We start from the raw sequence: 14312 nt of genomic DNA on the forward strand, positions 1-14312 counted from the left end.
AAACAAGAGAAAATGATAGTTGTTGAAATTATTTTTGCATTTTGTCACGTAAGAAAAATTATTAATTTTTATAAGAAGGCAAACCCAATATTTACACATTTTTCATTAATATATTTCGTCAATGTAAATAATGTGTTATAAGGTAAGTAAACCATGGCGACAAATAAACTACTTTAATTGTAATTCGTTATTGGCAAAAATAAATAAGTAAAAATCAGTTTTATAATTACGTCATTTTCAAGAAAACTGTTAAAGAGAATAAAACTTTGGAGGTTTTTCGGTGTTTAGTATTAAACATCTTTCATACATAACAAAACAAGCGTATCTAAAGCAAAAACAAACTTCAACTTGTTATTTTTAGAATTTAATGCATTAAATGATTTTATATTTCTGAGTTTGTAAAATGCTTACTGGCTATTCAAGCATTCAAAGTTAAATTTTATAAAATCATTCCTTTTACGTCCACATTTGAACGTACGTGTTAAAAATTCCATACGATCTTCATCAGTTTTTTGCTTTTAGAGATCCCTTACAGTTTCAAAGTCTATTGCATTGGTAGAAAGATTAGTGATGCATCAAGTATGTAAATTTTAATACCATAAAAATGATTCATTTTCGACATTCACATTCAATCCTTTGCTTTGTTAATCCATGGTTTGGCATTTGCTAGTTTTTGAACTGCAATTAACCACTCATTCAATCATGCTTTGCAACCCTGATTGAACTTTAGTGTGAGTCTTCGGACTGATATCGTTTTGCTTGGAGCTTTTTCAACCATTAGGACAAAATCTTTTTGATCGCTAAAGATCGCCTTTCATGAACGGTGATTCCGTTCCGCAAGAAGATGCAGGTGAAGAGGAACAGTTAATTCTGTGGTCGTGCAATTGCACATCCTCATCGTCTTCATCATCATCGTGGTTGACTAAAAGACTCTTCAAGGAGTTGATGGATTCTTCCATCAGTATACTATCAACATTTGGACAGCCGATGTTTTTCTCATCGCAGCAGTGACCACTGCTTTTGGTATTGCAGCAGTGGCTGTTGTTTAAACATTGGTCGTTATTCTTGATATTGCAGCATTGACCGTTATTTTTATTGTCGCAGCATTTGTCGTTGTTGTTGTTGCTGCATTTCGTGGAAGACTGGTCTGTCTTGCGATTCTTTTTCTTGTTACTTTCTTCTTCTCTGTTGGGGCATTCTGCGATGAGGTGGTCCTCGGACTTGCAGCTGTGGCAGCGTTTGGGCTGTGGTCCCATGGTGCACTTGGCAGCGATGTGATTGGCGAATTCACCACAATTATAGCACCTAAAAGAACAAAAGGAACTGTGATGATATTTTAAACATTTCACATTAAGTACAAGAAATGCTATGAGAAGGAGCTTTTACGTTTCGAAATTATTTTAGCTGAAAGTCTAGAGTTTGTGTATCAATAGAAGAATTGTATAGTAAGAGCCAAAATAAGATTTGGAAATTCAAACTGATTTTCTCATTCTGCGTAATCAACAAACATTCCGATTTTTAGTAGTTGGTCTGAGACATGACTTAAATACAGCCTACTTCGACACAAAACGGTTCAAGACAGGTAGCACACACATAGTCTAAATTCTACCATAGACTCATATTTTTAAGATACTTACGAAAACGGTAATTTCTTTGTAAGTATCTTGAAACTCAAACAATATCAGTCATGCATTTCCAGTTTCTGTCTGGGCTTTCCAACATTAAAAAATAACATTTGAGACGATAAATCAATCATTTTTATTATTAAGATAAATATTCCGTTCAAGTATATAAGTATTATCTTAAAATGCTTGGCATTACATAAGGACTCTGAAGCAGTCACATTTATAGTCTCATTCGTGTCGGAAACATTTCCTAATCTTCAACCGGAAATTGTCACCAAATACAATCTATCCCCTTCCCAGTTTTTAACTCTTTTTCATATATATTGAAATTGTAATATTACGGGACTATTAAATTACAAGTAATAAGATTGAAAAAAGACAGCTAGACTAATTCACACTGAAAAGTTGTTCGTCAACGAAATCTCTCCAAAAGTAGGATTCCCTCCCAGCTACATGGCACATGCTTTCTTTTCATTCACGGACAGATAGTGAGGGTCTGAGGAATGAAATGTTTATGATTGAACGATTGTGCAAAATCTCTAATTTTGCTACCATGTGTGCCTTCTATACTAATTTGCTGGTTTTAAAAATATTGAGCATCAGTGATTTGGAAAGCACAGATGTTTCCCCATTCACTCGCTGAGTAAAGTCGAAATTTCCTTACAACATCCAAATTGCGCAAAAATCAGTTGATATACACACGAGCAAATACGGTATCCAGGGGCGCCGCGATGGGAGGTCACGAGAGGTCACTATGACCTTCCAAAAATTTCCTTATTCTGCAAATTTTGTCTAACGATTCGGCAAAATTTGGTTTGGATTCCATTTGACAAAATTATCATCATTCGGCGAAATTTGGAAATCCATTCGGCAAAACTATCATCATTCGGCAAAATTTGGAGAGCCATTCGGCAAAATTATCATCATTCGGTGAAATTTGGAGACCTATTCGGCAAAATTATCACCATTCGGCGAAATTCGGAGATCCATTCGGCAAAATTATCACCATTAGGTGAAATTTGGAAATCCATTTGGCAAATTGAGAATTTCAGCCCTCCCAAAAATTTAAGTTCGGGGCGTCCTTTATGAATGTACCGAATATAATATATTAATTTATCACTACCGGATATAATCTATTAATTTATCATTATCAATTAAACTATCACACTTATCCCCAATACTTATCACTATTAAATATACATATTCGAATTGCAGCATTTCATTATTGTTAGATTACGAGTAATAAGATGGAAAAAAGGCATCTGGACTAATTGCAAATAAAAAAACTGTTCGTCAACGAAACCTCTCCACAAGTTGGATTCACTCCCAGCTACGCGAACGCGACCACGCTTTCTTTTCATTCACGAACAGAAAGTGGAGGTCTAAGGAATAAAATGTTTATGATTGACCGATTGTGCCGTCTCTCTCTTTCCCCCTCTTTTGTGAGTAAACATACGTCCAGCTGTCATTCAGCAATCAGGGTTGTTTTGTTACTCATGGGTGGCAACTGTTTCCCTCCCTCTGCTCCATGTCCGTCAGTCCGTTATGCAAAGAAAATGCAAAACCGTTACAAATGCAGTGACCCTTCAGAGAGGCAACCTAGAGCCGTAGACCTCTCGTTATTCTTTTGAGTTACAAGAGCAGATTAAAGGAGTTGAAGCAGAGAAATCTGCTTTTAGGTGATGTTTAAGTAGTTATTAAAACTTAATAAATCATGATTTATTGTGAGTTATGTTTTAAGAGTAGCAAGGAAGTGGCTTTAAAAGATTACTAACGAGGAATTAGTAGTTTATTCCCCTTTTTCTTTAAATTTTTTTTTGCATGTATATATTGATTGGCAACACAAAACGAGGCAAATTGTTCAATAAAACAAATTTTATTTTTTGAGTCGTTAGAATCCCTTTTCTTACGCTCTAACCGTATTAAATTGATAAAATACCTCTTTTTATCGATAAATTTCTTAGTACTTTTAATAATCGAGTCATATATCGAGCGGCTTAAAATAAACTTCAAATAAGTTTTAGTAAAAACAAAATTGTACTACCATATGATATGGTCTTTAAAAAACTACCTAATATCGCTTACTAAAATCGACATAATATTGTTTAATAACTATCTTTTGCGGTAAATGCAGAGGCAGAAAAAGAAACCATTAGAAAGGATCTTGGTGAGTCTATAGAAGCTAATAGCATTCATGGTTCAGATAGTGAAAACAGCGCAAAAAGAGAAATAAATTTTTTCCTTAAGCCATATGAAATTATAGAATAATTAATGTTAAAATATGACGTAATAGTTATAGAAGGTGGGCATTTGATACAACCGAAGAATATCATTGTTTCGATATATTGTTATTTTGCTACTAATTAAGTATAAAATATTTATGTACAGCTTACCACCACGTTAATTCCTCAATAAATAATAATACAAAATTAAAGTTAAACCTTCAGTATTATTTTCAACTTATAAATACTAGTTAACTAGCAGCTCATAAGAGATCACGTTAAACTTCGACTAACATAAAAACTAAAAGAATTCAGGCACTAGATTTAAAGTTGGTAGAGCTATGATACAACAACTAAGCTTGTGAAAAATGCTTATAGACAGTAAAAGGAAATATTCAGCTATGAATGAACAGAATGAAAAGGAATTAATATGAACGTATAAAAAATGAACCTTTGCGCAAATGCGACTGAAGATCAGTCTAAAAGTACAGACAAATACGGTACTATGTAGCAGAACAGACGGAAATTTACTTAATAATCATAGGGCATTAAAAACTTATACGAAAATTAAACAAAAAGTCTTTAAAAAATGCATTTTATAAAGAAAAACTAGAAACTTTTAACAAGCATAAAATATAATATTTCTAAGAATGATTTCTTAAGAATCTCTTTTAAAACAATAGTAGTAATAACATTAATTAGGGTAACATAAGAGTTATCAATTGTTGCAAGTTACTCTTCAAACCTACAGTACAGGATTAAGCTTTAACAAGATCGAACTCAGGGAAAAAAGTAAGCAGGAACAGTAAGAAATAACAGGCCTTGTTTATTCTTTTCTCTGCAGGTAAATCAAACTAATTGCCATTACATTTCTGATGAAGATAAGTCTATCTTTCGTTTTGGAAATATGAACACAGTAAAAAGGATAGATTTCGATTAAAATGAATTGTCGATGACGAAGCAAAAAAATACTGATTACAGGAGGTCAATTGCTGAGTTTCTCTTTCCAGTTTAATACATAGAATTCCTCATTTGAATTTCATTTTGACACTTAACACATTTTAAAACATCCACAATGTATAAATAAATCAGGAAATAACAATAAAAACTATGTATTGCTACATAAATACTACACAATACTTATAATGTACAGTAATAATTGCGAACAATTTTACTGTGCTCGATATAAAATATTTATTTCATAATATTTGTATAAGTATACTGATAGTAATGAGTATTGACTATCAACGTATTTATACTAAGTGAGAAATTAACATTTTCTAACGAATTACAAATAACAAATTCTGATTATCCAACTTTTTATCCGAGTAATTATAGAAATACAAAAATGAAACGGGTAAAAATAAGTTAACTTTTAGACGGACACACATTCAAATAAATATCATAATAAAAACGTTTTTTAAACATGACAATACTTACGCTCTAAAATACTTTCAGCAGAAGATGGAAACCATTAATGTTAGTTTTCGGTGACTATTTTCCCTATGATGAACATAATTTACAGATGAATCAATCTACCGGTGATTTGCAATGTGTATCGTAAAATTGATTTGGCATTTCAATGGGCTGTATTTCTGATTCAGCTTCATTCTTTTTTTACTTTCTTTTACAAAAAAGGGAGTATTGTATTCGTGAAAAAATTTTCACTCAAAAATCGACCTTAATTTCCATTTTGCTCACCTCTGAATAAATGTTGAGTTTTTTTTCGACTCGACCACACGTGGATAAGTACCTAAAAACGTATAGATACGCAAAGACGATTCCCGAGTTAGTTACAACGAGTTTTTTCGTGACGTCTGTATGTACGTATGTATGTACGTATGTATGTCGCATAACTCAAGAACGGTATGTCCTATGAAGTTGAAATTTGGTACGTAGACTCCTAGAGGGGTCTAGTTGTGCACCTTCCCTTTTGGTTGCATTCGAGTGTTTCTAAAGAGGTCTTTTGCCCCTTTTTGGGTGGAAATCATTGTTAATTTCAATGTAAACTCAAGTGGTGTTACAATTTGGCAGACACTTGGCGATATATCGCCAGTCTTTCGGTCGCCGAATTTCGTCACCAACTTGGCGACAAATTTGGAGATTTTTTATTTTTAAATCTGGTTTCAATTTGGCCACTGTCGATGATATTCAGAGAGTAAACTATTGAATCACATTAAAATTACCAATAATGGGAAACTGACATTAAATTGGAGTAAAAGGAAATGATGTGAGGCACACATCAGTTCGTTTCTATTTCAGATTTAGTTATTAATGTGGTACAATAATTTGTTTATTAGTGCATTTTTTATGCTTTTGGCTTGCTAACCATTGCGCTAATTTTGTTTTTTATTAGTTCGTTCGAGCACTACTTGTGATTTTCCGATTCCATGCTAATTAGTGCAATTAATGTGACAACTTTTTACTTTGTGTTTTCATTTGATTATAAGCAAGCTAAATGCATTTTTGATTTGTTTCGCTCTACTTTCTTAGCAATTTTGATTGACTAATATCAAAACAATCAAAATAAGGTATTGGAGAGTGTAGAGATAATTTTCAATGGTTTGTGTAAAGGTTAACATATTTTTTTATGTAGAATACTTAAATGTCACACATGGAATAACAGCATTGTAGCTTCTATACTGTCGATGCAGAACATTCTGATTACAAAAATATCTACGAGGTCTGTAAAGAATGTGTATAATTTCTACAGACAAAAATTGTGCAGTTTATTTAGGTTTGAAAAGAATATCCGTGTAGACTGCAGGCAGAATAATTATATCATATTTACGGAAAGTACTATTCATTGTGAATGGAAAATGTTTTATCTCTTTACATAAAATACCAGCAAAGCTTGCAGAGTTTATATTATTGAAAGATAATGTCTATATTTCTCAGAGAAAAAGATAGAGAATACGTAAAATGTCTAAATTGCATGACTGTATTTCCAACTATTTTTCAGTAGACCCTCGTTTTAAGCGGATTTATTTTACGCGGTTTCGGTTATACGCCGTTTAAGAATTGACACCTTTATTTTATTTTACGCGGATGAGTTTCGGTTTTACGCGGATGCGTAAGCCTTATATGATTCAATGCAAACAGATAAAATTTCGACATCGATGACACAGAACTGAAAAGGTTCACATTGAAAATTTTGAGCCATTCCTTGACAATAGAAATGCTCTTTCTGATTTGTTAGTGAAGGAAGATTCTATCATAGAAATTATGCAAGCGATCATGAATGCGTTAATGCTATGCAAAGAATTACAGAGGAAAATTCTTAATGACTACCAAAAGACGATTATAGCCAGCTCCTCTTTATAAACAGGACACGAAATTAATTTATGGTTTCTTTAATGTGCATAAAAGTTGATATAAGTACACATTAAACTTATTATACAACTAGTTATCACTAGAATGAAGTATTTTGCTATATACGAAGCCAAACCCCTATTTTAACACTAGTATTAGGTCTCAATTTACGCGGTATTTCCGTGGAACGTAACCACCGCGTAAAACGAGGGCCTACTGTATTTTGAAATGATTCCTATAAATAATATGTTTATAAGAATGTCTACAATGTCGCGAGAGAATATGTACGCACTATTTAAATAAAATAACTTTGATCTAGATTCATGTCTACTCTAGTAATGTGGACAATTTTAACTTTTTGCTGAAAATGTTTATTGTGTTTAGAGATCGAGTAAAATATCCTATGATACAGTCATGGGAAGAAAAAAAAAAGAAACACTTGTTTGTACTCAAAGATTGTAAACTCTAGAAACACGTGTGAGAAGTTAACTTTTCAGAAATTACGCACTCTACATAATTCTGTTATTTATTTATTTATTAATTTTTTTTTGTAAAAGGCTCAACTTCGTATTAAAATGTGCATCAACATTGAAATTTTCTATGAAAACCCTTTTTTTTTCTATCACACATTTGTGATAAACATCATCATTTAACTTATAATACCGAATTTAGTTTAATTCGATTACACTAAAAAAATTCCGAATCATTACTAATAATTTCCGTTTAACGTTTCGGGATTTCACAGGTTTTTATCCACTTCTTGAGAAAATCAAGTATTTTTGTCAAAAATTTTCTTAAATTATTACAAGTTGCACGAATGCAGGCTTCTCACTGTTGTGAAAAATGTTTTAGCTACCAGTATAAAGATTAACAGAGCGTATTTAAAAAGTGTATCGGCTTCAGTTCGATTACGGTCCGTCCAGATTGACAAAGTTCCCAATAAGAATGAATAAGTCTCTGGATTCCGTAGCTTTGCAAGAATTGCAGGCGAGTATGATTCAAAGCAACCCTGTCTTAGCTATAAACATGATTGCAATTATGCTTTTGGAGCATCCTTGGCAAAGCAGAAAGATGCTAAGCTTATATATTAAATTTACTCAAGTTTCATCTGAAGCTTCCAGAGATACGACTGGCTTAAACTGGGAAGATTATTGAATTCTTCAGAAAGATTCCAGGATAATTTCAGGAAGGTTACTAAATTTTAGCAGAAAACAAATCTGCTTTTTACAAGATATGTTACTTGCAGAAATTGGCCACACCAGCTGTCCATTATTTTCCAGGAACGTTTCTGAATTGTTTTTACAGTGTATTTCAAAATTAAATTAAGAAAAAACCATCTGGTAATGTTATTACGATTTTTGATGCTTTTGCATATAATACCGCCTTGGGTACGGCAATTTTTTTTTCTTCACAGCATGAACCAACCCAACAATAAAAACGATCTCAGAAACACAATTTTGATTTTTTTCATGATTTATGAAATTAATATTAGAAAGAAATTTTATCGGAAACCTTACTATATTTTAATGGAAAAACAATCTAAAAGGGCTTTTACACATGCATTAAAAATTTGAGCTCAAAATATTCAGATTTTTTTATGATGTAAAATCAATTTTGTTGCCGCTTGAAGGATCTTATAACTTTGCAAACTAAAACAGTGGAAGTTGATATATATGTACAGAAAGAGAAAAATTGGTCAGCTGAACAATATAATCACCTATATTAATGCATTATTGCCCAAGAGTTATTTTAAACGACTATTAATGATAACTAGTGAGCTCCACCCCCTACTCGTTGCGCTCTCCAATCCCGGTTCTACAACTGCGGTGGCTCAATTCCGTCTGCGACGGGTTACAATTGATGATTTTACCCCTGGAGCCGGTCCTTTTTGGTTTAGAGGGGTGAGACAAGACGGAATGACCTCCCCTGGATGCCCTGTATCCAACGGCACCAGTATTGACCTAGTAGAATTCATAGTCTGGAGGAAGCAGGGCTACAGGCTCGCAGACACACATACAGATAGACGAGTACAGGTTTTAATAGTATAGATAGAGTTTATGCTGTTTCAGTTTTTGCTCAGTTGAGGGAGCTGCTATTCTAATTAACTTACAGTCTGATTACATATCAAAAACCGATCTGACGCAAATTTTCATTTGACGATGATCGCAATGCATTTCAGACGAGAGGGAATAATAAATGTACAAGGCACGTTCCCTTTCAACATGTTTATCCCTGATATCTCGTGGTATTAGTGCCTATTGACGACAGCACGCGCTACCACCTGGTACACTCTTTCACGCCATTGACCACACTGGGTCACGGTCACCCCCTACGCAGCTGCCGAGGGGAGAGGAGGAAGAGAAGAAACGACAACAATGATGCTACAGGAGTCGGTGCTTCGAGGAGGCTTGTTTACGTGGGTCCCATCAAGCAACGGACGAACGTTGGGCGGTAAACAACAGAGCGTCATAAATATTTCACAATAGAATGATTTTTCAGGGTACTTTTAAATTAGACGTAAATGATTTCGCGATGGCAGGACCAGGGGCAGTAAATCATGTTTTATATTTTTCTGTAGCATGCGTTTGCGCCTGCGCCCACTACGTGGTTGAGCGTGACGCATAAAATGTCGAATGTTGGTTGGCCGCATGACGTTTATGAGAAAAAAAAGTTTCGCTTTTTTTTTGTATTTTTTCTTATATGTTTTTCCCTGAAAATACATTATGTAGGATGGTGTTATTGAAGAAATTACAAGAAAAGTTTCGATGCTAAGAAAAAAAGAGAAAAAAAGTCGCAGTAGAGTCTGGAAGATTCGTTGTACTCCTGATTATAGTGAACTCCTGATTATCGGAATTCGGATTATCCGTGGTTCGGATTATCCGTTGGTTTTTTCACATTATTTTTAACGATGATGACTTACATCTCCCGACTTTTTTTTGCAAAATTTTGAGACATAAACTAATATTATTGTCATTAAATGTTTTTTTTTTTAACTTATGATTGTGTTATTGTCCGTTTTTAGCTTTCACATATATTTTTTACTTTCAATGTTATCGTTCTTAGCTATAATTTAAATGTATGTGTGAGAGATATTTATATATTTCAGTTATTTTATACACTAGTATCGTTTCTTATCTTTTATTCGGATTATCCGCCGTTTTCGCTTATCCGCGTTTACAGTGACACACTATTCCATGGATAATCGGGAGTTCACTTAATATGAATTGGTAGGATTTTCGACCTGAAAACGCAGATTAAACCGTGGAGATATAAAAACAGATTGAATACTAAAAATTAAGAAAATGCAAGTTTTAGTACATATAGCACTAAATATTTTGAAAATACATGTTAAATACTGCAGATTTTGAAAACTCAGATCAAACACTGTACATTTTTAAAACATGAATTAAACACAGGATTTTCAAAACGCAGATTGAACACTGAAACTGTCTTCGATTAACACTGCAGATTTTGAGGGCGCAGACTAAGCACTTGATTTTAAAAAAGCAGATGGAACACTGCAGATTTTGAGAACGTGGATTGAACACAGCACAAAATTTGAACACGCAGATTGAACACTGCGTATTTTGAAAACACAGATTTAAACTCAACAGATTTTGCGAAAGTGCATTTTGCATATAAGATTTTAAAAATTCAGCTTGAATAGTTGCCGTTTTTGAAACCGTAGTTTTTTAAACAGCGCATACTTTGAAAACGCTGATTGAACGCTGCAGAATTGACTGACCAGATTGCTATTGGAAAAATAGCATTTAAATAAGTGACATCAATTGAGCAAGTTCTAAGTTCATAAATATGCTCATTGAACTGCTATAAATGAACTTCTAAATTATCAAAAAAAAAAAAAAAAAAAAAAAGAAAGAAAGAAAATTCATGCAATGCTGTCAAAAGTACATACATCTAATGACGCTGAATGCGAGTAAAAGAGTAAAATAGAACTCTTTACAATTCTACTTTCCGAAACAATAATCATTAGATACCTCTCCTCTTTAATTTTATGATTCACATTTGCTCTATTCTTTTCTCCCAGCACACACAAAGTTTGTTTTCTTTCTTTAAAGAATCACAAAACCTGTTATTTTAGAAATTCCAACGTGAAGGAAAAACGGGACTTCACTTCATAAAAATCGATCCGAAACCAACTGAGAAAAAAAAATAAAATAAAATAAAGCGTAGCCGAAAATCTGCTTCATTAATTATGGAAATAAATCAAATTTTCCTAAAGCATCTAAAGACTTATTAGGGATACAGATCAGTCAGAAAGTAATGATGAAGAAAATTACAGAAAAGCTTTTGTTTTGGAAGAAATCTCTTAATGAATTGTTTTATGAGTTTAGTATCTCATTGAATTGTTAAAAAAAGTATATAAGGGCTTTCTTTATTTTCCTTCATATGTATAAAAACTCACAAGTGGTGAGGAAATTCAGTTACCTCATGAGTCTATTATAAATAAATGATTAAGTAATAAAACTTTTTCGTGACTCATAACTGCACTAATTATGCCTCTCCACACAACTGTTTTATCACTGTATGATTATAAAAGTTGCAGAATAAAATGAACTCCATAAAACAAGAAAAGTTAAACTTTATTAATTGTAGCAAAATTGGTTTTGCGCTAACTATGCTTCTCCACATAATTGTTTTAATACTACGGCGGAAAAGGATGTGCAGGATCACATAAATGCAATAAAATATTTACGTTACTGTTCATAATCAGCGTTAGTTTTTTACACCACAATCATGATCCCACACTATGTCTCTCCACACAGCTGTTTTTTTACTATGATTATATGAGTTATTGGATAAAATGAATGCAATAAAACATTAAATTTTAATGTTAATTAATTGTAGCGAAAATGGTTTTGCATTAATTATGCTTCTCCACATAACTGGTTTAGCATAACGGCGTAAAAAGATGTGCGTGATCATATGAATGTAATAAAATCTTAACGTTACTGTTCACAATTAGTATTAGTTTTTTACATCGCAATCATGATCCTGCACTATGTCTCTCCACACAGTTGCTTCATCACTATGATTATAAAGAGTTATTGGATCCAATTAACGGAATGAATCCAATTAATTTGATCCAATCTACATGAAATGTTAATGTTTATTAATGGTAGCAAAAATGGTTTTGCACTAATTTATGCCTCGTCTCATAGCTATTTTAACGTTACAATAAAATCTTAACATAACTGTTCAAACAATTAGCATCAATTTTTTACATCACAATCAAAATCCTGCACTAATTATGCTCATATAAGTGAATGCGTGAAATTTGAAAGTCACAAGTATCAAAACGAGCTACTGATGCCAACGTGAAAGTTTAATAACATCCAATGATATTTTACGACGTAAGCTTGATCGAAAAGTATTTCCCCTCCCACCTTTCACAGATTATAGAAAGGGGGTGGGAGATTATGCGAAGGGACAGCAACTGCGGAATCTCTTTCCGAAACACAGCAGATGGACGAGTTTAAGGGTCATGCATTCGTCTGAGCAGTAAACAGGGCTTAGACACAATAACCAACGTGAGCGTGACTCTTCAAGGGAGCTGAGTGAAAGGGAAACAAAAACCACTTTACAGGAGACTTTGAAGGGGGCGGGGCGTGAAAGGCATAACACATGGCACGCGAGCCGGTCATTGGCTTGTGAAACTGGAGAACATTTTGCGTGGGTGTTCAGATTTCGTTTGGGAGAAATTTGAGGATTAAGTGGTTGTGGACATCATAACTTGGAATGGTACAATCAAGTGTTCCCAATGTTGAAAAAATATGTTGAGCTTAGAGGTTGTTAAACTTTTCTTGACGATTGCTTTTGTGTAACCCTTGAAAAATGTATGGAACCTTTGAGTTCTGAGGAACACTCTTTACGAATGCTGGTTTAAAGGGCGCCACAGAGAAAACTTAGCAAAAAGTAATGCATAACAATGAATACCTGGTATCTACAAGCTGTAAAATTTTTTGTAGTATGCTGCATCACGAAATGGTGCAAATTTTCGGCTACAAAGGTTGGTAGTTTTTTTTTTGTATACTTTGGTACTTAGTTACTGCACTAAAATATAGTAAAACGGTGACGAGTTTTAGTAAGGTTTTGGAGCGTACTCACAAAGTTGTATCAAAATACGGTGGAACCTTTTAGTAAGTGACATAAAAGGGACAGGAAATTGTGTTCCTTAAACAGAGGTACCACTTCTTAGGGTGTATCATGCAATGTATTAGCTCAGTATGATTTCATAATAACTAAAATGAAGTTGAAATAATTTGTTATATGGATTGGTTTGATGCCATAACTTTTCAATAAAAAACTTGCCATTGTCCATGCACTTTCCATCGGCGCAGAGCCCACGTCAATAAATTGATGAGAAAAGAATAGCAACCATGTAGATTTCCTGAAGAATTTTAAAATGTATGCTTGCTTCTTTGTAAACATGAATGTCCTACTTTTATCAGTTAATTTTTTGGCAAAAAGTGAACTATGAATTCCAACAAATTCAATACTTTTTATGTATTTTTATGCATTACTTTTGGTAAAAACCTAACTTGGTAACATTGAAAAAGCTATGCAGATCCTATTCACTGCATTACGACGCTGTCAGGTTGGATATGCCCCAACTATTCGATGGTTCATTGATGAGCAGTTGCTACACTCGAAGTTTGATAAGTTATTTTTTGCGAACTATCAGCCAGTCTGATTTTGAAACTGTATGCAATGTTTAATAAGGGGCTTATAAATTTGAACGCTATTGTAGCTATCTTGTTTTTTTATCATTGCAAAATAAAACGCTACACACTTCGAATCTACAAATCTGTACCTCAGAGCCAGAACAACGCAAGTCACATAATCACAACTTTAGATGAGAGAGAAAAAACTTTCTTCTGGCGCATGCAAAAGATGAGACTTTTAAGACTGGTAAATGATTATATTTTTTTTTCTTTAGAATTGCGTTCACATAGCTCGATGCGGAATAAGATTCTACATACAATGTACTAATAAACAGAAAATCACAAATTTCGGACTTACGTCAGTCTGACTCTGAGGTACAGAAATATGCTAAGACAAGTAGATAAAGAGCTTTAAAACAACGGCACTGAAAGGATGAAGTATATGTTAAAAATTATAGCCATTTCTT

The 14312-nt window shown here is 33.4% G+C and overlaps 1 pseudogene; it reads right to left on the bottom strand.

Annotated features, from left to right (window-relative positions):
* Nucleotides 1-800: 800 nt before the first annotated feature.
* LOC129226675 (protein lin-28 homolog) overlaps nucleotides 801-14312 on the bottom strand; it is a 160812-nt pseudogene continuing 147300 nt past the window's right edge.

This window comes from Uloborus diversus, chromosome 7 (assembly GCF_026930045.1).
Source record: "Uloborus diversus isolate 005 chromosome 7, Udiv.v.3.1, whole genome shotgun sequence".
Lineage (NCBI taxonomy): Eukaryota > Metazoa > Arthropoda > Arachnida > Araneae > Uloboridae > Uloborus > Uloborus diversus.